General features: G+C 39.8%; 1 protein-coding gene across 4 annotated transcripts in view; it reads right to left on the reverse strand.

Moving 5' to 3' along the window:
- Positions 1–26224, reverse strand: part of MACROD2 (mono-ADP ribosylhydrolase 2) — an 852624-nt gene that overhangs the window by 288412 nt on the left and 537988 nt on the right. The window lies entirely within an intron of this gene.

A 26224-nucleotide genomic window follows, 5' to 3' on the forward strand; every position in this document is an offset into this window, starting at 1 on the left:
TACAATTTTTTCCTGAGGCTTTGCCTTGCTCTCCGCATTGCTGGAATGCCTGTGCAAGGAAAGCAGCAGCTACAGGAATCTCGCCACCATCTGCGGCTTGATTCAGAGCCATTGCAGGCAGCAAGAAACCCTCAGCTTCAACTGCAATCCAAATCCTATTACCACTGGTTTTTCTCTGTCAAACTGCTGTTGAATGACACAAATAAACAAGTTAAACTGCACCAGTATTACCAAAAAGAGGTCAGCAGCTCTGGATACCTCATTTCTGGCACACTGGGTTTGGTTCAGAAAGCAGAAAACAACACTCTGGCTGCCTGAAAGAAGTTTCTGGAAAAATCAGTGGCAATGTCTTCGACAGGGCACTCAGAAAATGAGGAGTCCTGAAGAGAGGCCAATCCAGGTTTGCAGGTTCTGGCACATTTCCTCATTCTGAGTAACCCCAACAGTGTTTCTTACCAAGTTGAATGAATCTGCATAACACTTTCCTTGGCATCAGAAAATGTGTCGAGATTTGTCGCAATAAAACTTCAATGTCAATGCAAAAAAGGCCGTCACACATATGGGAAAAGTAGAAAGAAAAAAACCCCAAAATCTGAAAAAATATGTCTATTTTCTCTAAATTCCTTCAGCTTTCATTCTGTTACAGACATATACTCCTCCTCTCAAGAGGTGTTTCTGCAAAAAGTACAAGGTTAACAATTTTAAATGGAACCGTGACTTTAATTTTCTATGTCCTCCTGTTTAATATAATGATCTAGACAGGTTTTTTGTATTGAATTCAAGTAACATAATGACTTGTCAAATTCTTCCTGCTTTCAAATATTCTGTATGGAAATAACTGGTATGTATATTTTTAAAATGGCAAAAACAGCAGAAGTGAATAACAGGCAAAAAGATTTTTCTCTCTTTATAAATACATATTTCCCAAATGAAGAAAACTGCACAGTGCAATCAAAATGAAACACAAAAATATAGCTATCACTTTGATTTCCCTTTATTTTCTGCTTGAGTTAACCCCAGATGCCTTTTTCATTAAAAAGAAGAAAAAAAAAGGCATATTGAAATCTCCGTGCTGTTGCTTTCCTTTTTTTTTTTTTCCTAAGGAAAGACAGACATGAAAAGGTCTAAACCAGAGACAAATTATTATTCAAGAAATGTTATAAGGAATAACCACTTGCATTACTAATATTTATCATTCATGCAAACTATTTAGCATGAGAGACAAAAGCAGATTATATATATATATGTATATCTTCAGCTATGTGTATGTCAGAAGATACCAGCTCTGGAGAACAAATATAGCACACAGAAAAGGGGAAAAACCAACAAAAACCCAGCCAATACCAAAAAAATCCCAAAGCAGGGAGGAAAATGAAGGAAATTAAGAACTTTTACCTGAGGATAATAAAGGTTTAGCATGGTTAGATGGGTTTACAGTTTCTTGTTTTCAAATACCTTGAAGAGAATTAATTGCAAGGTTCCATACCATGTGCCATGGTAAAGACTGTATAAAAGCAAAGGGGGAAATGTTGGTAGAGTACTAAAGCCCCAGATCTTTTTGCTGTCTTTTCTCCAAGCACCCATTGATTTCAGCGAGTGTTCTTCACACGTAGTGACTCCACAACGGGGCTCTAATTGCTTCTTTTCAGACTGATTTGAAGGAGTTAATGTGCTTAAATTTCCATTTGTGCTCTTGGGATTTGTATGGCCAACACTACTTGTTATTCTTCCAGAGTCTGTTCCCCTGGTTCATCTACTTTTAAGGTCTACTCCAACAGAAAGCTTCTGTCTTGCATTTAACCGCAGTTATGAAATTCATAACTAAACAGTACTTTAAACCATATTGTTTAATCTTATGACTTTTCCTCTGACAAGTGTGAAAACGTGTGCAATATGACAGAAGGTTTGCTATAGTAATTGCATGTTGTGATTGAATGAGAGAGTAACAACCACGGAAATAACTGTCTTGCTGAAATTACTGCAGAAGGTAAGTTGCTCCTGTACAGTTTTAACTCATGCACCATCTGTTTCCACAGTCCTTTAAATGTTTCTTCAACTAGTTAAGGGATTTGATTGTTGTTCCTATAGGCATTGCCACATTTTCTCTGACCTTTTGCACATTGTACCTTGGAAAGTGTACAAATCTCTCCATCCCATTCTGTCCTTCCTCCCCTCAAACCCTACTCACTGGGACTTATTTATCCACTGCCCACATCTGACAGACCTCCCACTCATGTTTTCCAAATTCTTCCCACATTACCTAGCAAAAAGGAGATTACATATGGGCAAAATGCATGGGTCCCTTTGTGTATCCAGTAGATGGAGACACAGTGTTTATTTCCCTAAAAGCTGGCATTATTAAACAGCAGCTCAAGAATCAAGTAATATTCAAAAATTATTATTATAGTCAAGAATTACCTCGTTGTGAAAACAGAAATACATCTAAATAATAATCACACTAAATAATCACACTGTAGAGCTGAATTACAATGCTAAATCATATGCAATATAGCACTAAGTAACACTGCATTAAACTTAACAGTTTATCAAGATTAATTCTATATTAAAAAAACAAACAGCTGAAGTTAAAATGAAAATTAACAACAAAGAAAAATCTCTTCATCTAAAGCATTTCCCCCTTTACACATCAGCAAAGCTCTACAACAAGTCTATACAACAAAACTGTTATTGTAATGGTGTGCACAGTGACATTATGTTACAACAGTAATGTAGTTACAGCCACCTTGTAGTTACAACAACTGAGGTTCCTTCAACTCAAACCTCCAGGTGAACAAAAAAAATAGGGGATATCAGATGAAACCAGTGTGTTGCAAATTAAAAATTAATAAAAGGAGATTCTTCTTCACATAAAACAGTGAATGCCACAGAAATGAGAAAAGCTTATGGGAGTTGAAAATCAATAATATGAATTCACCTACGAAAAAAAGCCAATGAGCAATTTAGAGCATGGAGATAAAAGCTGTGGATCAAAAAGTCCTTAAGTGATGAAAAACCAGAGCTAGGCAAGTGTTCTGACAACTGCCATTAAATGCTTACCCCATCCCTTCATTCCCCACTGGGAAACAAAACTCTACTTCTGCTACATCATACTTTTTTGGTAACTCACTATTCCATCTGAGAGCAGCATTGTAATTACAGAGCCCCCTAAGACACACACCATCCCCAGCAACATCTTGAGTTGAGCATTTGATTTGCCTTTCCAGACATAACTGTTTTCAAGAAGTCATCCAAAATCACTTTCAGATAACTTCTCCCCAAGGAGTTACAACTAATTAAGAGTCCCATCCCTTCATTCCCCACTGAGCATCAGCTTCTGGCCAAAGCAATGGCAGGGCACTAAGACACTTTGCATTTGGGCTGACCCAGCGCGGCCCTTCACACGCTCCTCAGCAAACTTTCTGCATAACTATCAAGAAAATTATGAACAAACAGGCAAAAGGCGTGGTTTTGGGGGGTTGTTGTACGCTAAAATCTCTGTTATTTTAGAATTGAATCAGAACAGCAATTGTCAAAACAGCAAATGACTGCAAGCCTCCTTTGCCCTGACCAAGACAGGGTTTTGGAGAGCAAGTCTTCCATTCCATTTGCTTCTGGAGATGGCCTTTTGGGCAAAGGATATCTTTGTATGTAAAGATGTAAAGCCACAGGGGGAGTTTATTGCATGATGTGCTCTTGCTTCTCTGCGGCACGAACAAGCAATGTGCATCACACCAGCTAGTGTTTTTTGGAAATCATTAAATGGACTACAGACTCTCCTCATCCTTGCTGGGTTTGCTGCATCCACCAGGCAGCATTCTGACTTCCCTTGTGAAGCCACTCTCCCTCTGGTCTCCTTTGTTTCTTCCCAATGTGCTGCTGTAGGAGGCTTTAGGAAATACTTCATCACTGCACAATTAACAGCTCTCTGAATCCAAAACATAGAACATTATATTGCCTTATCTTTATGACAAAAGAAGTTGTGTTTTATGCTCACCTTTCATAAACATATTGAATACAACAATGTTAATAATATCTAAAATATTGGACAAAACTCTACTTCTGCTATATCTTATATTTTTTTTGGTAACTCACTGTTCCATCTGAGAGCAGCATTCTAATTACAGAGCCCCCTAAGATACACACCATCCCCAGCAATATCTTAAGAGTTGAGAATCTTATTTGCCTTTCCAGACATAACTGTTTTCAAGAAGTCATCCAAAATCACTTTCAGATAACTTCTCCCCAAGGAGTTACAACTAATTAAGAGTCCATGCACGGGTTAGTCATTTACATGATTCCATTGTGGATTCTGCAATCTTTATCTGAAGTCTTTAAAGTTTATATATAATGTCAGTCATTCTGAGTCATCAGCAAATTACAGTCCTCTATACTGCTCTGCTGGAAACACTGTTAAATATATGGAGCAAAACTGCTCCTGACACCACTCCCCCTAATACTGCTGTTAACCTCTTCCATTGAGAGAAGAGCTCATTTGCTCATTTCTCATTTGCTAATTGATTTTTAATCCATAACTTCCAAAGGCTAGCCATTTCTCCATCCCATGAATATTTTTTCAATAAACAACGCTGCTTATTTTCTCAAATATACCAAGCAAGGAGGGAGGCTGCCACTGCAGCACAAGCCTTCATGATATAGTTGGTGACAGAAAAAAAGTAGGAGACTCTCTCTAGAGTGTCCAGACAAGACAGCCAAGACTTTCATCCTTAGCTCAGTTAAGGGGGCACACACTGCCCAGGACAGATGGGAAGAGCTGGGCAAAACCAGCAATTCTAAGTGCAAGCAGAAACAAACAGAAGGCAGGGAGGCCAATACATGTGACTTTTCGGCCAAGTTTTGAGCTGTTCTAATAATAAACCAGGGAAATAGCTTGAACATTACATGCTATTGAGCAGTGGACCCTGACCTTTCTCAGTCCATACACCGCAAGCAATGTCAGCCCTTGCCTTCCCTGGCACATGGAGCACTGTGACAGCAGCTCCAGCTTCAGCTCGCTCGAGCGAGCCGTGGCCACAGGACAAAGGTAAAGGTTTTGGTTTGCCTCTTCTTAAGAAATTATTTTATTTTACAGATGTTGGGACAGCAAGCTCTCCAGATAAAAAACAGTGGCAGATTGACTAATGATAAATCAAAAACTGTGGGTTTTAGCTGTACATGGAATATATTTAGGACGATTTGGCTGGTAGTACTACAAGTGTAGCACAAAACCTTCTCATTTCTCTCCCTCAAAATATTTCTTGAAACCTAGTGTCTAAAAACATGACAAATGTTAAGTTGGTGTTTCACTTTGTCAAATCCTAACAGGTAACACTGCCTCTTCAGTGGGGTCCTTTAACAGCCACCTTAAATACACCAGCAATATAAAAGCATAAGCTATGACTGATTTGGTCTCTTCAGCTGCTGGGATCAGGCCAGGCAACCCACAAATTATTTATGAACTAAAAAGCAGAAAATTAAAATACACAGATTAAGCTAAACCAACTTTAATACACTTCAGGATTTTGGCTACCATTTCACCCATAATTAACATTGGCACTAGTATGTTTTACCATATTAGAACCAGTATGGCCATAAGTCTAGCATTATGGTATGGAATAAAAAGTGGTCAATCCCATAATGCGACTCAGAGGAAATCTGTATGTGATCTGGCAAAAATTGTAGTCCTTTCTCCTCAAGCCCTGAGAGTTTCCAGAGGATATGGCGGTGCCATCACTCAGGGCAGTGAAGGACACCTGCAGTGGATTTCCATGTACAGAAAAGCCTTGTCTGAGACCTGGAAGGAAAACTGTGATGATGGAGGATGGAAGGGGAAAGGCAATGAGGACAAGAGTTTTACTCTAAGAGCACCTGTAAGATAAAAGAGTTTCAGAGAGCACTTGCTTGTAGCTGCAGACACTGTACATCATAAACTTATCAGTATGAGGATTTTAACGCAGGAACTCCGAGGACATACAAGTAGCAAACCTACTTCATTAAATACTAACGCTTCCTTCTCACAAAACAGCTTTTCTCACCACATGTAGCTGTGTGGGTAAATAAGAACAGGGGGTAGAAAATAAACTTAAATATGAGGGTGGTGAGGCCCTGGCACAGGTGGCCCAGAGAAGCTGTGGATGCCCCATCCCTGGAAGTGTTCAGGGCCAGACTGGACAGGGCTTGGAGCAACCTGGGATAATGTAAAGTGTCCTTGCCCACAGCAGGGAGCTTGGAACAAGATGATTTTTGAGGTCTCTTAGAACCCAAATCATTCTGTAATTCTATGATTTTCCTGATTGCTTTACTTTAATTCTCAGGAAGTGAAGAATACTTGTTCTTAGTATTATCTCTAATTTCCAAATGAACTTAAACAATGGAGTAATTTATAGTGCAATATCAATGTTTTTATTTGCATAATAATTCACTTAATAAAGGGCTGGAAGGTCCATTCTTTTGTATTTCATGCCAAAAAAATTACATTTTCCTATGTTGTTCCTAATTATTAGATACAAAAGGAAACTAGAAAATAAATAAATTTTACTTTAAAAAAAGGAGAGAGGGAAAAAAAAAAGCTGTTTGGCAATACTCTTTACCACAACCTAGATTCTACATTTCACAGTGAAATCAACACTGTCTTAATCCTGAGTCTAGGCTAATAATTATTATGAGAAACAGCATAAATTGATCAAGCTTTGTCATCAGAAATTAGAATAAGGCAACTCTTTGTCTTAAAAAAAAATGAAAACAATGACAACAACCTGTTTTTGTACTAGTCAGGAAGGGAAAGTACTCATATGTGATAGAGACTGGCAGTATATTTTACAGTCTGTGCTCAGAGTCTAGTGCTGAAAGGCAATACAGCACTCAGAGGGGGACCCCACATCCTTCTACAGTGGAACAGGCCATAGGATCAGCAACAAAATGCCTGGAGATGTAGTAGGATGGCATTCCCAAATACATTTTGCTGATATTGAGTCTGCTCTGTTGAAGCCTCGTGTTCAAGTTTTTCAATATTGGCTTTTGTGTAGTAGAAAGAGTGATCTCCTCAAATAAAAACAATGGGACCACACATTATTCTCTGTAATTGTCCCTGCTGTGGGGGTGAAGCCAATCCTGTCACACAATGGACTGTCAGTGGCTGCATCTAATGTGATCTACTCCCTTGCTGACATCATTGAAACCTTTCACTGGATCTGCCTTTTTGTCAACACCTTTCTTTTACATAAATATGATTTTCAGTTTTCATCAATGTGTTCACTTCTCTCCCAACAGAGCAAAACTTAGGAGGAAACAAAGTTGGATCGTGCAAAGTATGTGAACATCAGCTTCATGTAAGCTTTGTTGTACACTCAATCAAAATTTAAGGACAAACAGCTAATATTTTATTAAAACATCACAATAAAAAGACCAAACTGGGCAATTGGAAATCCTACAGAAAGAGCACACAGAAGTCGTCACTTGAAATACTTCCAGCAGAGGTGTCTCAGACATGTTTCAGACACATAAAAATCTGAGTCTGACCCACACTGTAGTCTTTGGATAGGTCACTATCTCTCTCACTTCAAGAAAACCATATTCCTGATGCTACCAGAACTGCAGCAATAGGATTAGTTGAACCTACTCTAATCAAGGAGCCATTTTTCTGGTGAGATACTTCTCCATATGGAATGACTGGGGGGAAATGCCAACGTTTCTCTGCTGGCCTCGGCTGGGATAGAGTCAATTTTCTTCACAGCTGGACTATGCTTTGGATTTGTTCTGGAAACCCTTTTGACAACACAGGGATGTTTTAGTTATTGCTGGGCAGTGCTTACACAGAGCCAAGGCCCTTTGTGCTCCTCACCCCACCAGAGAGAAGGGTGGGGGGTGCACAAGGAATTGGGAGGGGACACAGCCAGGACAGCTGACCCCAGCTGACCAAATGGATATTCCAGACCTATAAAGCTGCAGGAAGGAGGAGGATGGGGGGACATTGGGAGTGATGATGTTTGGCTTTCCAAGTGACCGTTATGTGCGATGGGACCTGGCTTTCCTGGGGATGGCTGAACACCTGCCTGCCCATGGGAAGCCATGAATGAATTACTTGTTTTGATTTGCTTGTGTGCACAGCTTTTGATTTCCCTATTAAACTGGGCTTATCTCAACCCAGGAGTTTTTTCACTGTACTCTTCTGGTTCTTTCCCCCAACCCACTTGTGAGCGGGTCTTAGCTGCTGGGTGATGACTTTCAAGGACTGAAATATTACAAATATGCCACTCAAATAAACCTATCTGCAGCATACCACAGTAAGAGATTTTACTGGCCCTGTAAAACCTGTGAGCCCTAGGAAGGCTGCTGCATATTGACTAAGGCAATTTCTCCATCAAGGAATTATTTACATATAAACAAGCTTTGCTATAAAAGCATGCCATGACATTAAAGATGAGGGAGGAGTGGGAGAGACAAGTGTCGTCAAGGCCACTTCTAAACAAAAGTGTTTTCAAACCTCCCAAGGTATTTCCTTTAGCAAACAAAACAATTTTTATTCAGCCATCTCTATCTCCTGTACATTTCTAGAAAGATATGCTCTCTGAGCTACCAATTACATAATTTAGTTCCTGGGATCTACTGCAATAATACTCTCTATATAAAAATATGTCTAAAACTGTTTTTTAGGGCTGCCAATGCATCCAAAAGTCACAAAACTCTAGAATTCAGACTGTTGTACAGTTCTTCTTGTATTTACTCTGCCTCAAATATATTTTTTTCAGTTTCATGCATTTCTTTCTGCTGAACTCTAACTTGTTCAGTTAATAAAAGCACAGTTCATGTTATTAGCATGAGCTGGGTAATTCTAAGCATCTTCTGAAGGGAGTGCCTCAAGCTTCCTGGGCCTTCCCCACATTAAAATCCAAAGTATTCCTACAGCCACAAAACACACTCCAGAAAAGGATTTATGAATATGTGGATACATCAGTGACATAAAGTTTATTGTGATTCTGATGGGCTCATGACTGTTTCTACTGAAGGTGACAGAACCCCCTACACAAAGTTTTCATTGCCTTTGAGCTGGCTGTACTATAGAGGACAAATTTTAATCCATAAAAAAATTTGTGAGGTGCAGATATGTAACACCTAATATGACAAGGCTTTAGAAATTGAACCAGTGCAATGATTTTATGCCAGTCCAGTACTGCTTATCACATGGCTGTGGCAGCCTTTCTGCAGCATTAAGAGACCTGGAACAGATTTACTGTATCATCAAACCACAGCTGAAAATGAAACAACTTCATTTCCTAGTGTATTCACCAAAAAAAAGTGAAATTAAAAATAATGTGAAATGAAAAAAATTAGTATCATAGTTGGAAATGCAGCAGCCTGAAGCATCAGGGTTGTGTTTTTTGTTTGTTTGGGTTTTTTACCCAGAAATTTGCAGCTGGGGGGCAAATCTGGGCACTTCTTTTGATTGCTGATGAATTCCCCTTATACCCAGCTTTTTAAAGTTAGATCAGCAGAAGAAATTCTGGAAACAGCCCACACCCTTTCCTGATTCTTTTGATTGCTGATTAATTCCCCTTATACCCAGCTTTTTAAAGTTAGATTAGCAGAAGAAATTCTGGAAACAGCCCACACCCTTTCCTGAGTTTGCATGACCTAGAACACAAGCCTGCAGCACATCTGCCTGCACTGCTCCACCGCCAGCCCAGACAAATCCTCTGCTCCCAGCAGAAATGAAATGGAATCTGAGCTTGTGCATCAACAGTAGCAGTGCAGGGGAAACATGCTTCTTGCAAAACCTCAGGTTTTATTTTCAGACTCATAGTGTGAGCACTGACCCAGTACCATGTGGGGATATGAAAGCTGGCTGTGTCCCACAGACCGAGACGCTCAGGCAGCCTCCAAACCACAGAAACACCCAGCCCTGCTAAACATCCCTCACACAGCTGCCTCCCAACAGCAGACAGCTTTTCCCATTGTCAACTATTGAAATAAATTATTTCTTTACCATTTCAACATGCTGACTTCAAAACTATAGTCAAAAGAACCTAATATTCAGAGCAAACATGAATTCATGAGGTAAAAGGAGCTACAAAACAAAAAACACAGGAAACAATTCACTCCTGGATTTTTGTAAAAAGCAATGTTTTTCTGTAACAATTGAACAAGAATTTCAGTTCCATACATACATTTGCTTTACTCACATAACTGCCTCAAGGATTTCTTTTCCAGAAACATGAAGTCTCACTTTGAGATGTCCCATGCCTCTTAGAAAGCAGCCTGAGCAACGTGGACTGGAATTCTGCTATTTCTGGCCCCTTCAAACATCAGCAAACTAGTTGATCAGACACATCTTCTACAGGCTCTGCAAAGCTCTATAATTTTCCTGTGTTTTTTAAGTATTAAAATGGTGTCCATCAGCTACTCATTAATAAACACTGGCCACATTATCTGCCTTCCTATAATAGTACAATACAATCCACCCTCACAGTGAGAAGCGCTTTTGGACAGACAATGTTTGGTTACAGAGCATCAAAGAAAATATTCAGCCACTTAAAAAAAACCAAATCAAACCAACTGAAAAACCCCAAACAAACTAAGCAACCCTCACATTCAGAAGCGCTTTTGGACAGACAATGTCTGGTTACAGAGCATCAAAGAAAACATTCAGCCACTTAAAAAAACCAAATCAAACCAACTGAAAAACCCCAAACAAACAAAAGGTAAAAATCTTTTCACCTTAGCAGAACACAGAGGCGAGAAACTTTAGAATTAATTTACATTTTGGTACATGCCTAAATTCAAAATTAACTTGCTTTTGTTACCCTGATCTTTATTAAATATTCCATTTTCCTTCTCACAGTGATGACATCTTACTGTAAATCAACGTTCGGTTGGAGACATAAAACCAGAAGTCATCCTACTGGGATCTAATTACCCCAGCTGGATTATGTTTTATCAAACAGATGCTTGCAGATTTTCTCCTTCTCTGTTTCTTTCTGTAAAATACCTCTAATATCTTTTTGGAAGTTTCCCACGCTAGCTGCACTTTGCTAATCAAACTTTGTGCAGAAATAGCCTTGTGCGCTCACCTGTAAGAGTTTTCTGAATTTTCATATTTTAGAAATATATAAAAGCTCTCTGAGCAGCTTTTCCAGTCAGTCCTTGCTCTCTGCAGTCTGCCCTCATAGCAAAGCTCAAGCCTGAGCCTTCATAGAGTCATTTGCATGATGTAATAAATTACCAACATGACTCGGGTACATCATTAACATAATCATGTTAGCTTACAAAAAACTCCACACATTAAAAACCTGTTTCCCTAACAAAGCAGAAACACAGAGCCTCAGGCAGCTCCTCAGCTCAACAGCCCCTTGCCTGTGGAGTAATCTAAGGCTGGAAAGTTGAGCTGGTGACTGGCTCTACCCCAGAGCTCCTGTCCTAGGGAAACAGCCAGAGTCATGGGACAAGGGTTAAAACCTGACACAACAACAGAGCACGATGACTTCTGCTGCAGAGATTAATATTAGAAGCTCTAATAGTTAACCCCAATACTGCTGAGAAACCAAAATGTCCCCACGTGCCTATTTCTAATTTTGGTCACATCCACAAGTTGGGTTTTTCCCAGCTCTCCTCACTAAGTACATCCAGTACATCACCTCTTGCCTTTGCCAATGGCATTTCATTCATTTTAGCTACACAGAGTAAATACCAGGTTTCACGAAGATGTCTCTGCAGGTTGAAGCTTACCTGCAAAATCTCTTTTGCCTCTCTGGCTCTGAAGCCTCATGCTGTAAAGCTTTCCCTCTCCCTCTCTACCCTGGAAGGGATTAAGCAATTCTTCCAGACTTTTCTGGATCCTGTCTGCAACACTGAGTATCAACAGTGCTAAGGAGACTCAATTTATTCCTTTTCCTCCTCCTGGCAGAGGTTGTGGCCAGGTAAAAGACCAATTAGGGAGCTTTCTTCCAATAGATGTGCTCTTCAGTTTGAGATGTGGTATCAGTACATAGTCACATCATGGCCAGCATTCCCCTTGCAAGGCAGGTACACCACAGCTAGTTGATACACCAAAGCTGAAGCTGATGTGCTGCTGGCTGGTCCACAGCAAAAAAACAGAAGACTCCAATAAAAACAAGCTGAGAAAAAGTTGGCAAAATGATTATTTATCTCTCACTGTTCTCTTGTCTTTGAGTTTGGCCAGGTTGGGCTGCCTAAGGCTTGAGAGTACTGCATTTTCCTCACCTGATCTATTATTCATGAGTTCAACTATAAAGACAGCCATAAAGATCACTAAGCTTATCTCAGCAGCTGAAGTTTACATGCTCCATATCCATCAACATCCCCCAGCTTCAACCATTAAAGCAAAATACCTCAGAAAAACTAACAATGAACAGGGTAAAATGGGAATAGCTTCAAAATGTTGACATTCCTCCCAAAATACTTTCCCATTGTCTTGAGCTTCAGACAGAGTAGGTTTCACCAGACCCACCTCTGTGATCTGCCTGTTGTATGGCAAAACTTCACAGAATAAATCCATTAAAAAATTACAACAGTCATCAGAAAATCCTGCAGTTTTAATTGTGCAATGTACTGTTATTATGTATCTATACAGAGTTACTTTCCCAAAGGGATGTGCTTTCTGCTGGGGACTGGAACGGGACGGAGATTGACGTAAACTGCCCTACAACTCTCTGCACTCCTGAATTATAATTTTTTAACCTTGGGGAAAAATTGAATTCCGCTACTGAATAAATTTAGCACAGAGTCAACTTAATGATCACATTAGTCCCTGTCTGTTCTCCCAATGCCCATTCACTATTTAATTAACCTATTTCTGTAGGTTACTTCCTGGAGCTATTTTTAGGTAGTTTAATCTAAGTCATCCCTTCTCTGAAGATGGTTGCATGAGTTACCTTTCTTCCACCAACTGTGTCATTGCCATTTGGGTGTTAGCAGGAACATGGTTATGCCAAAGCCTGCTCTGACTTAATCTGTCAGTATATCACTGCCCAAAGTATTTTTTTTTTCTGGTTAATTCCTGGGACAACAGAAATCATTCCTGCTACTTTAGCAACTTGCTAGAAGATGGATTTTCTTCAGTCAGACCAATAATTCAATCATGATCACGGGCTGATTTAATTACAGGGGGGTGGAAAAAGAACCTATACATCATTTTCCTGGAAGCAAGACCCACACACCAGAGATCTTATGACAAAGGCTTGGTGTGCCAGCCCACACAGACTGCAGCTGTAGCAGCCAGAGGGGCGTCTGGTGGTGAATGCGCTGACAGAAAAACCTCATTATCCAAACCGGGGAAGTGACGTGTACACTTCTTTTGTCTGCAAAGGGTGCAGGATGGACATGACTAACAACCAGAGAGTTGTTATTGTGGTTTGCTTGCCTCAGTGCACAGTTAACTGCAAAGCTAAAAAACAGGCAGCTAAAGAACATACCAAAATAACTACTAGGGCAGGAGCCCAGACAAAGCTTAAAAATATATAGGATTGCCATTTGGAGCCTGAGATTTGCCTAAACTCTTTGGAAAGGGAACCTGAAATAAAGAGATCCTACTTCCCCAAGTGATCCATAGAGAGACTGGGCATCTTTAGGAAAGAATTTGTAACTACCAGGGTAATATTTTGAGTGATTGTGATACTGGCTGTCAAGATCTCACATCTTTAGCTGCAGCAGATTGCTGTAGACTAGTCTTTCCCTTTGCTGAATGCATGTCTGAGATTTTATCTGGTAAAAAAAAAGAAATTTGGTTTTTTTCTGTATGATTATTGCAATTTTGACCAAGCTGCTGGCAAATCAGCCTTTCCAGTCTCATTCTCTGCTTACTGAAAACATATCAAACAACTCCTCATACCTCTAATGGGTAAGAGATGACGGCTAAGGCTTTCAAATTCCTTTTCCAAAACATTCCATCTATGTTTCAGTGAAAAACCAAGCTCTTGGGACTTGGAGGAAGGGGGAGGGGCTGGCAGGAGATCTTAGCTGTCGCTATTCTTTTAATAAAGACACCTGAAATCCCTTAGAAGTTAAGAGGAAAACAAAATGTGCTCTGTGTAGTGGTGAATCCAGCACTATCATCTCTGTGCTCTTCCCTCATGTAGTTCGAATTAAGAAGCAGAAAATAAAGGATTGTCTTTAAAGAGTTAAGAGTTTAAAAAAGTTTACAGGTAAGAGCCGGAAGCATGATTGGCACATGTGGAAAAAATAACAGAGGAGGACAACAATAATAAAAAGATGAAATAATGGAAGATTACTATGCTTACAAAGCTGGACCTGTAACTAGATGCCTTTAAATTAACTCAGCACACACATCAAATACTGGCTTTTCTATCCTTCATCTTGTGAAAACATAGTTCTATTCTTCTCTTCTGAAATGTTCCTATATATGATTTTTAGTACAATAATTTGGTTTTCATATTATATGTACTAATTATATATCATTACTAATAATATATATCTAATTTTTCTTTCATATAAATGTTACGTATCATGTAAGCAAAAATCAGTTTCAGCAAACCTTGCTGGGACTAAATTTATCACTATACCACTGCCCATTATTAAGGAAATAATATAAATTACTAAAATTACAATAATTTATTATATTAAAAGAATATATAATACACATTTTCTAAAATAATATGTATAAAACTATGCTTCTAATATAGCACTATTTTCCTCTTATGTGTATTTTTAACAACAGTGGAGATCTGTAAGATACAGAATTTCACAACAAATATCAAGTAAGGATATCAGATACTAGATTTTCTTTAAATATGTGCAATGTTTTGGTCAATAATAACACGAAAAATTAAATATGAGGTAAATGTAGTATAGATAATTAAAATGTTCAGCTTACTCAGGCTGGTCCATTTAGAGAAGAAAAACATTGTGTGCATACCATAAGTATTCCTTTTTGTGTACTGACTTTAACTTCTAGTGTTCTGCCAGGATTTTTTAGATGCCACTCTAATTCATCTTAGGAGAAAACACATTCATTAATAACTACAATGGATACAGGATTTTTTTTATGCTGCTAATATACTTAGCAAGTGCAGAAAGCAAGAAATAGTGCACTACCCGGAGAGCTTTTGCTGGAAAACTACTTTTTTACAAATGTGTAGTGGGACATGTGGGTGGCTGTGACTTTTCAGGTGTCTGACTGCACCAGGAATGTTCTGCAGCAGAAAATGCCTTTTTTAATGCAAGATCTGCCAGAAAACATGATCATAGTTGCGTTTTTGCTGCATCTAGGAATAAAATCAGGACTTCAAAAGGATGCCTGTAAGTAGGAGGGAAAGTGGATGCAAAGCAAAGCTGAAGTGAAAAATAAACAGAAATTCTGAACTCTGAAGTCTTGAATTTCATGTTACCTTACCAAGAGTATTGTCTCTAAGCATTACCACCCCCCCCTCAAAAAAATTTCATACCAAATTTGATAGAGACAATATTCTCCAACAGTGAAAAATGAAAGGAAATTCTGAAGTCTTGAATTTCATGTTACCAAGAATATTGTCTCTAAGCATTACCACCTCCACTCTCCAAAAAATTTCATACCAAATTTGATAGAGACAATATTCTCCTTTTTCTTCAGATTCTACAAATCTGTGAGACTAGTTAAAGAAAATTAAATAACACCTAGTTTAGGAGCACAGTTGTTTTCCACTTTTTGTTCTGAATACCTTTCTCTTTTAAACATATATTTCTTCCTGATAACAGCCTAAAAATACTGTAAATATCTTGTAAAATCCCCGTTGAGCTGTGAGATTACCTTTCAGCTCTGCTGCCAGTTGATATGCTAACAACCAGCAAGCAGTAAGCTTTCTTGACCTTGAAGGGACAAGCTGCTGCAATGAAGTGAAAGACCATATTTCAACAGAACTCCAAAAACAACTCCAAATCTTCATTTTTCCTGTTCTCAGCCCAGATCTGAGGTGTTGTCTCAATAAAATTTGGAAATTACATGTCAAGAGAACTTTGCTAAGTCCGACATAAAGACAAATTTCTCTTTTGTAGGAGCTGACAGATAAGATACAGAGTCTGCAGTGTCCACATGGGTACTGCATTCAGCATCCTGAAAATCACTTCACAACTACTTGTTGCTCATATGTTCTAATCTCTTCTAAAGGAACTTCTTGGAAGCAGATTTTTAAGAAAGGGGGAGGGGAAATCCTGAAAACTAGCGGATGAAGGTCCAGCTGAGAACTGCAGCAAACAAAGAAATCTGTCACTGCATAATAATGCTGATCAAAATCCTCTAAATTCAGGGCCAGACTAGTGAGTACTTGTCATCCAGCCATCAATACAGCCTGTGTAGATAAATGAGATTAGTGCTAAATTTGTCATGCCAAAGCCCACTCTTGGAGGTACTGGGAGAGCTGTGGCCTTGTTAGGTGCTGGCTCTTAGGGGTTAGGAGGCAGTTTAATACTGGGACTACTGCTGGCTGACTGAAAATACCGATTTTTGTCTATGGGGCACAAGTTGTCAGGCATATCATCATCTGGTCCTTACTCAACGTGTTGAAAGTTCTCACTGTGCTCCTACTGCTGCCATCTCCTTTTTTGTTCAGACTATAGAGAAAAGGTACAGAGAGGAGGGCAAGCCTGCACATTCTTACGTGTCTCTCTGCCACGCACAGATAATGCTGGTTTTCTTTCATTTTGGCAACACTGTTTGGTCTGTTTTATTTTGTTTATCGCTCACTGCAAAATGCCTGCATGTACCTGACCTGGTTATTATCCTTTGTTTTATGCAATTAAGCAAAACATGCTGCTGTGTTGAAGAGCTGGATTAGTATCCCAATTCTGCACACTACCCTGACAAAAAGGGACCAGACTTTCCTACAATCCCCGAGGCTCCTCCTTGCAGAGCTCCACAGAGCTGCTCTGTCACGGCACAGTTCAGCATGCACATGGAATGCTGAAATACTTAGATACTTTGGGCACTGATCCATATAGCATCCACAGCATAAACGGTGAAGTTTTAAGGAGAAACCCACAGCTGCTGAATTAACCACACATTTGAATTTCTTCCTTTTTCCATGCCTGCAAGGCAAATTATATTTGTAAAAGTTTACAGCAGTCCAAACCTAGAAATAACCCCTATAATAATGTATTCTGACCATACTGTAAAACATTCATAGTACTGTGGTGAGGAATATTTATTACGTAGTATATAACTGAAGTTTACCAGAAGATATTTCTGGAAAGATATTGTATTTTACTTTAAAAACTTCAGTAGAGAGATCTTAGAGAAACACAAAACCTTATTTCAAAGCAAAACAAAACAAAACCCATGTTTGGTAGGAAACCATCCAAGTTGATTTAATACTATTTCTCCCTTTGCTTCCCTACCTCCATGTCCCAGACTCTTCTCCCTACCCACCAGCCTGCAGCTTCCAGTTATACTAACAGCTGAAGTGGCAGAGGTCTGTCATAAAAGCCCACAACTGGACAGTTGAGCAGGTATCCACTTCATTCCACAGATTTTCTTCGTTTCAGGTCCATTTTTAAAGAAAAGTTGAGGACAACATCCAGTTTCTTACATCCTGCTGCCTCTAGTGAGTCTGACTCCTGTAATGAATGTGGGCTTAGTCTACAAAATTTATCAAAACAATTTGAAATCTACAATTTTCCCTATCATCTAAAAGAATCAATGCACAGACTATGATGATATTGTGCCTTTACAAGAGTTTTGCTGCTAACTTTAAGATGGACAGATTGTACCTCTTATTCTCATTTTTCCCCAGCTTCCCCAGGGGAAAACTCAAAGCCATGTAAAATTTCAGACAACTGGCTTACGTAGACAGCTAAAAGAGAGACAGAAGGAACACAGATGTTGTACAGAAAACCAAATTTAGCCTTAGTAATGCAGGAGCAAACACAGCCCTTAAATTTAAAAAAAGGTAAGTGAAATGTAATGATTTTCAGTACTCTCTGTTGAGTTGAAAACTGAAAACTTTAAAACCCTCTAGTTACATAAAAATAATGAAAAACAAAGTCTGTCCACAAGATGCAAGCATGACCCATGCATCCCATGAATCATGAGGATTATTCATTACAGGACAAAACAAAATTACGGTGCCTTTTATTCTGCTTGAATGAGACTTTACTCCACCAATAGTCCTTCCAATGTCCAAAAGAGGGAGAATGATGAAATCAGCACCCCAAATGGCATGTAAAGCATTGAATTTTCAGTCTGAATAGCTCACTACATACATTGTCTATTCTTTAGGATAATTGCCACAGGATTTCTCGGCAAGAAGCCTTTAGAAAGCTTACCAACTTTGACCAATACATTAGCTACAGTTTCAATTACCCTGTTAATGTGAAACGTTTTTCAGCATGCAGCCTCACAGAAACCAGTCAGCAATACTATTACCTTCACACTTAGTGGGTGAAGAATTGACAAAGATTAACATTCAAGCAAAGAAGTGCAAAGCTGACTTGTGCAGGCAATAATCACAAGCACATAATTATGCCAAATGGAAAAGAAAGGGAAAAACACACTCGCAAAAGCAATGAAAATGCTGAATCTTAAAACCAATCCTATAATGACTAGTAAGGCACAAGATACACTGTTTGTAAGCAATGTTGGCATACAAATGAAACATACTGAAAGAAAACTACCCAACAGAGATTGCAACTGGGAATGTTGGTAAAGTGCACTCCATAAATTCATGCAAACAAAAGAAATCATTAAATATGACTTTGTTTGCCAAAATCACATACAACAAATAGCTGTGTTAGCCAGCAATGCAATGAGAAAAAGAACATGGTAATCACTGCAACCCAAGTCTCACTGTTCTCCAAAAAGTGAATGTTCCTTTAAAATATATCTTATTTGCTCTCCATATTTGAAATGTAAATGCTTTTTATCAGCTACATTAGTCTCATAATAATTCTTTTGAAATGGCTATATTTACTGTAGCAACTGAGTAACTGTGAATTCTAAGAGACGTCTCTTGTTGCTATTTTTCTTCCTTTGTTGAGAAACAACATGAGCTTTGATTGTGAAAATGACTTAAATTGCTTCACTACAGCCCACCCCTGAACAAAGCATTAAGATTCTTACCTGTTTTGCTAAACTGCAATGAAGTTAAGTACATATTTAAACACTTTGCAGAGTCTGAATACAGCATTTGGCTAAGCCCAACTGCACAAGATTGTATACGCTGCCAAGCTTGTACAAGCTGGCCTAAAAAACTTTGTTCACGTGCCAGAAGGTTTGCCACAGCATGAGCCTTAGACATTTATTTGGAAAAGTCCATGTACCAAAGACTAGGTCTTGCTGGCTGCAGAACATCTTTGCTCTGTCCAAAGTAAACAGGAACAGGAGAAGTTGGAAAAGAAGTCAGAAGTCTGCAGCTTGCTCGTACTGAATCACACGGGCATAAGAACCTCTCCAAGGGAGATGTTACACCAGAGACCCAGAGCACCACCCAGTTCAGGAGACCTTCAGTCCATTCTGCCTGGACACATCACCTGTCTTGGCTGCCATCATTCTGCCTCTAGGTGGGATATGTCCCTTGAGCTACTGCTTTAATTTAAAGGGATGAACAACCAAATATAAAACATCACTAGGGTTTCTTACAGCAAAGAATCAACTGCTAAAGTCTGCTACCAAACACCTCCTTCTCTAAAGAATGTTTTGGACTTATGACACCAGAAGAAAACATCTGACATCTAAAGATGACAGAATTGCATGATGAAAGATAAGGCAGGACTGAACTCCTCTCTCCACAAAAGCAAAAGCATCCCAGTCTTTGGCCTGCTGGGATGTCTCAGTGTTCACAGTGACCCACCTTCTGCAGAACATGCAGGCTGTACTGTGCTACACATCTGCCATCTTCTGTTGTTATTTATCTCTCTACATCCACATCCTTTTTACTCCAATTTTTTAGCTCGCCTGTCAGCAAAATGAACAGTTCACCTAGAATTCAATCTACTCTCTTGTTACTTAATACAACCCTGAGCTGCACCATCTCAGTAAACCCAAGCCCCGCATGCTGTGCCCAGTCAGCTGGGGGACAGACAGACTTCACAGCAAAGGGCCACCTACCAAACCATCCAACCCACTCCTCATGGGCCTGCAAGTACACAGAATTTTTTTCTTGGAGAGCTTCCATCAAGGTCTCTCAGCTCAAATCACTGCTTTGCACCCCACTGCAGGCCATACGCTGTGTAGGGAAGTACTGTGCATTCCTAGGAGGCAGAAATCAAGCAGAATTGTATTCCTTTGAAAAAAAGAGAATCTTTTCCTGTCAAACAGTTTCAAAATGTCTTCAATGCTCTTCTTCTCCTGTCTGCAGCTCTTTTTTTTTTGAATTGGACTTTCCAGATAATTAGGATGCCAGCACAAATTATTTGGCAAAGGCCGGACTATTGGCAGGTGGGCTGCTACTCTGGCAATTTCCAGTTGGACAAAAAAAAAAAATTAAATCAATCTACAAAACACAAAACGGCCAAACAGATTACTCATTAGCTGGTATGCCACATCCCCTTGAGGCTGTTGATCAGGCTCTATCCCTGGCTGCCAGCCTGCTGGAGTACAGATGGAAGAACTGGCTGTGGAAACGCTTCTCTCGCCCACAGCTCAGCAGGAGAAGGGATCCCAAGCGCTGTTGGAGAATATTTCCTTGGTAACTTATCTTCTACTTATCAGTGCCTTTCCACTGCAGAAGCAGTATTTCTTTTCCTTAAGCAAGCTCTAAAGGAAATTATTAGCAATTTTCATTATTGCTTTCAAATCAGTTACTCCTTGCAGAACACTGAGCAAAGTTAATGGAAATTATTTTCTTGCTCAAAGATTTTTTCACTGCAACACAACTGGAGACATTAAAGATAAAAACTTTGCAGCTGCTATTTTGTGGGCTCAACTTTTCCATTTCCAAATATCATGCCACTCTCTTTTGGTAGTTTTGACAAGGTCCTACCTGTGTTTATACTGAGTTTTCAGTGTTTATATCTTACACACGACCTGTATATTTACGCAATAAACAATATAAACTATATCAGGTCTACATTACATCATAATGAATCAGTGGATTCAAATGTAACTTTACTCCTTAATTCCATGAGTGGATTTCAAAAATGTGGTAAGGTTCTTTCCATCACAAAGCTTTGTATACAAAAGTATTGGTATCACATCAAGTGCACCCTGCAGATATCTGGGAATGGTGCAAATCCAATCCCTTGTTATGATATGCCCCTGATATTATGACTTGGATATGACCATGATGTGTCAACACAGAGATTAATCATAATTTTTCCAGTTTTCAGAAATCCTGCAAATTTAAGCAATAAGTGAAAAAGAAAGTTTGGAATGCTCTCAACTAATGTAAATAAAATAACATTGAAATTAATACATGCCAATACCTGTATACCCCAAGCTCTAGAAGCAAAACCTCTCAGATTTCAAGAATTACATGTGATGATGTTTTTTTTCTACTTAATTTGTATTCACAGAATTACAGAATGGTTTGGGTTGGATGGGACTTCAAACATCCTCTTGTTCCAACCCCCTGCTGTGGGCATGGACGCCTTACACTAGACCAGGGTGCTCCAAGTCCTATCCAGCCTAGCCTTGAACACTTCTAGGAATGGGGAATCCCACAGCTTCTCAGGGAAACCTGTTTCAGGGGCTCGTCACTCTCACAATAAAGAATTTCTTCCCAATATCTCATCTAACTCTGCCCTCCATCATTTTAAAGCCCTTCCCCTTGTTCTTCACCACATGCTCTTGTCAAAAGTCCTTCTCAAGCTCTCTTGGAGCTCCTTTAGGTACTGGAAGACGCTAAAGTTTCCCTGGAGCCCTCTCCTCTCTAGGTTGAACAAGGTTGTATTGTTCCATTCCTTTCTTAGCACACAGTACACAAACAAGCATTTGTTTTTAATTTTCCAGTTTAGTGAGTTCTCCTAACAACCTCCTGCTCCCTCTCACCTCCACTAACTTGCCTCTCATCTGCTCTCTGATGGTGTCCCATGGATCAGCACAGAGGGAGTGTTAATATGCAGGTCAAAATCCCCTCTCCCAGCCCCTTTTGTTCCAGTTAACTGTCATGCCTAATCTCTGTGCCGAGCCAAGGGCGTTCTATTCATCAGCTGTTGGTGCTCCTCTTGCTTCTTAAATTCTACTCTCTGCTTTACCCAGACCTGCTGGCAGTTTGGCTGGATGGCAGCTGGGGGTCCCTCACATGCAATGAATCTCTGCAAGCTGCTCAGCTCGTGGTCTGACAGTGGGACACGCCAGGATACGGCCAGCAAAGCAGCAGGACACACTCCAGAGCCTGGGAGGGACATGCCAGTTACTGGGCTGGCAGCAGCACCAGGGTAAGGTCAGCTTGCAACTTCATTTTCAATCTCCTGCCAGCTATTTAACTCTTACTGTAATCAAATCCACCCATTTGGTCTTCACTCACAAATCCTGGATGGCAGAGACGTATAGGACAGGGGACAGGTGGGGAGACCTTGGATCCCCTCAGGAGTTGTCACGACTCTTACTAAGGGACAGAACCCATGGTGCCACCACTCCACAGATGTTGTGTGGCTCTCCAGGCACAGCTTTCCCAGGAGCTGCCAGGTTCAGACTGGGAACTGGGGACCAAGTGCCAAGTGAGTGAAGAGCAGCATCCCTACATGGATATCAGGCTGGTCCCCTCCAGCAAAGAGCTGGGGAAAGGATGACTGGAGATCCAGAAAAAGCCACATTTGGGAGGAGTTTGTCCCTGCCAAGAGTTACAAAGTAGAAGGACAGTCTCTAGAAAAAGGGAAAAGCACTTTCATTTTTTGCTTAGCATTAGCATGGCAGAAGAAAACAAGCAAACCTACCAGAAATTGCTGAGGTACTGATATTGAAACACGTAACAGTCCACGTTTTCAAATGGCAAATAGAAGGGGGAGGAAACAGGGGACTCTCATAACCACAAAGGTGAAGGACAGACAACATAAAACTCCCAAGAAAGCTGTTCCTACACTACAGCCAAAACTCAAACCAGGCTGTAACAAACCTTTGGGGAACGTGCCCAGAAAAAAAAAAAAAGCTCACAGAAAGCTGTTCCTACACTACAGCCAAAACTAAATCCAGGCTGTAACAAACCTTTGGGGAATGTGCCCAGAAAAAAAAAGTAAAAGCACTTTTTCAATAATTTTAATTAGGAAAGGAAACATCAGGACTGGGTAAGTGCATTTCCAATATTATTTTAAAACAGTAACAAAACAAAACAAAAAAATTAAAAGCACTTTTTCAATAATTTTCATTAGGAAAGGAAACATCAGGACTGGGTAAGTGCATTTCCAATATTATTTTTAGCCAAACAGAATCAGTTTTAAGTTTTAGAGGGAAGGTACTACAAAAAGGGAAAAAATAAAATTTCTTAAAAATGTTAAGGGAGAGACAACAAGAGACCAAATGATTAGCATGAGAAGACTTTCTGTTCATGCGGAAGCAGAAGGTCAAGAGACAAAACCATTAACACCCTGCTTAATATATTTAAAGGCTCAAACCCACCATAAAGAGAGGGTCCATAACTTGATCCCTTTCTAAGTGTCAGCTTCACACTGAACTCCCAAACTGGTTTTCTTCCTCCTTGCTATTTTCCTCCAGCACCCACATTTGACTAAAGTCATTGCAGCAAATCTATGGCAAGCTGTGGAAAGCATTTTTGGCACATAATGTGAGTGGTAGGTGCTTGGCAGGCGCAGCAGACAGTTGCAGTGATTGCCTCAGCATTGCCTCTGTCACTTAGTAAAGGCAGTGATAGATTTGGCCGTGCTACTACATCCTCCCGATGCCGCATTCAGCTCGCACACCATCCATTCATTCTTAAATTCAAAACCAGCGTGAGAGACAAAGTATATCACCCTGGATCTACACACAATGTGCTTTTGCTACTGAGCACGAACATATTTCACCATCAACCAGAGGAGACTGGTAATTCTCGGTGTGCCACGCAATTGAAACACTGGGGCTGAAAATGAAGTGGTGGAGGAAAAGCAGTTAGAGAAAAGACAGGAACGAAATGGGACTGTTAGTATGAAGCTCTTTTAAAATAACTTGTATACCATAAATAATAAAGAACCAAGCTGGTTTAGCAGCAGCATGCTGTTACTGCTGATTAGGAAGCTGTCTGCCTTTTCCGCTCCAGATGCCAAAGGTCTTCCCTCTCCAACTCCTTTTAAAGCATTCAAGCTTTCCAGGTTACCCTTCACCTTTACTGCATCACTGCTCAAATGCTGTTAGACAGGACAAACAGCTGTAAAAAAAAAGAACCCGAAGCCTCACCAAACTGTTCCATATTCATTTCCATATATCTTTTCCCCTCATTTTTATAGGGACTAAAAGGCCCAGAGAAGCATTACACAATCAAGTGCTGAGATTCACCCAGGGCAGGGGAGCTCAAGAATAGGGCCTTTCATCATTTTAACACCTATAATGAGAACAAAACATAGCTGGCCACCATGGGCTTGACTCTTGGAAAACACATGCAAAGGATATTGTAGAATTTATTAGTGGCAAATTGGGGTAAGCAAAAATGTCAAATTCAAAAAGAAAATACAAGATTTATGCTCATACTAATGCATAGCAGCATTGCAAGAGGGCTCAGTATGTACCATAAATCAAACCCAGCTATAGGAAAATCACAGTGAAGCTAGATAGTATAGGTGCTTTATAGTATAAAGTAATTATAGCAAGTGACCAACTGTACTCTTGTATCAGCAACAGAAATTCTATACACTCTTCAACATTCTTTTACTTGCCTCTTGCCAGCAGTAATCATTTTATTATACACTGTTCACAAGAAAGATACCACTTAAAAAAATCTACATATCAGGCCCACCATTTATTCTACAATCTATTCTACAACTAGAACATGCATGTGATTCCATGTTGGTTCATGGGAAATGGTACTTTGCAGGAAGAGCTTGTATGCTTTGCACCTCAAAAGCAGCAAACAAAACGTAATGCAGGGAACAGGCAGAACGGTGTGTTTTAATAAAGTGAATAAAGCACAGGCATTCTCTTGCCTTAGAGATCTGCCTGCAAGTGACTCATGCTGCTGTTCTTGACTTGTATGCATGACATAAGCTGCACGCCAGAGCAGGAATCACTTTCCCTGGTCCAGCCTGGCATGACCCCTCTCTGATCGCTATCCGGCCGGACAGCACAGGAGGCACCGAGACAGAGGAAGTCACGCAAACCACAAGATGATGCAGGAATAAATTGCACGAGAAATATCTACTAGGAATTTCTAGTCCCTCTCAGAGATCAAAGTGTCAGTGAACGAAACTGAAAAACAGTGCTTGAATTTGGTGCTTGTTTGGTTTTTACACAGCAAATAAACACTATACAAAAATATCAACTAATATATTTGAATGCATTATAAGCATTCCAGAAGAGATACAATGTCTTCTTGCATGAGAGTTGAAGCTAGACCTACTAAAAATTAGGTCAGGGGCAGGTTATCCCTTAGCTGTGCCACAGGCTTCTTAACTTGCTCTTCTGAAGCAGCTGTCAGACAGCAAACCTGGAATTGGACGGACTCCCCCTCTGATCTGTGAGGGAGATCCCTACCCAGCCCCAGGCAGAGTGCCAGCAGCTATGAGAGACCTCTTTGTAGAGCCTTGCTTGCTTCGTCTTAAGTACACCAATTATTTCAGCTCTAAATTGCTCTCACTTTAGGCAAGCAGAAGTGTCAAACGAGGTGGTGGTTCTGCAACATCGACAAATGCAGCTTAAGGCTGACATTGCCAAATTAATCTTCTCTTCTGATCAAAAGATTTACTTGCTTGTAGTGAAAGACTAGAAACCAACCTAAAGTTTCTGGAAAACCTGGCAACAATATACATCATTTGGCAGCTTGATCCCCTCTCTCTCCCCCCGAGGATCAAAATAAGGTTAAATTGATAGTGGGAGTAAACTAACAAAATCATTATATGCAACAATTTAAAATGTAAAGTAGAAACCTGAACTAGGTTATTTTTGTGTATTGCACAAGTCTCACTGCAATTCTACAAAAATATATATGACAAACCTATTAATACATAAAAATCCATATACATATATGTGGATTTATAGCTCCACAGTAACTGGAAAACCTTGGATTGATGTAAATGAGGAATGCAGGAGTTATTTTAATTATGTGCACTTCTTTATCTGGTTTCAACAGATTAAGCCTTATTAAAAAAAGATGTGAAATTCTTTAACCAGCACATAAAAAAGGTCTCTTCTGCCTAAAAAAAA

This window comes from Passer montanus, unplaced genomic scaffold, assembly GCF_014805655.1.
Source record: "Passer montanus isolate IOZ18808 unplaced genomic scaffold, ASM1480565v1 scaffold37, whole genome shotgun sequence".
Classification (NCBI taxonomy): Eukaryota; Metazoa; Chordata; class Aves; order Passeriformes; family Passeridae; genus Passer; species Passer montanus.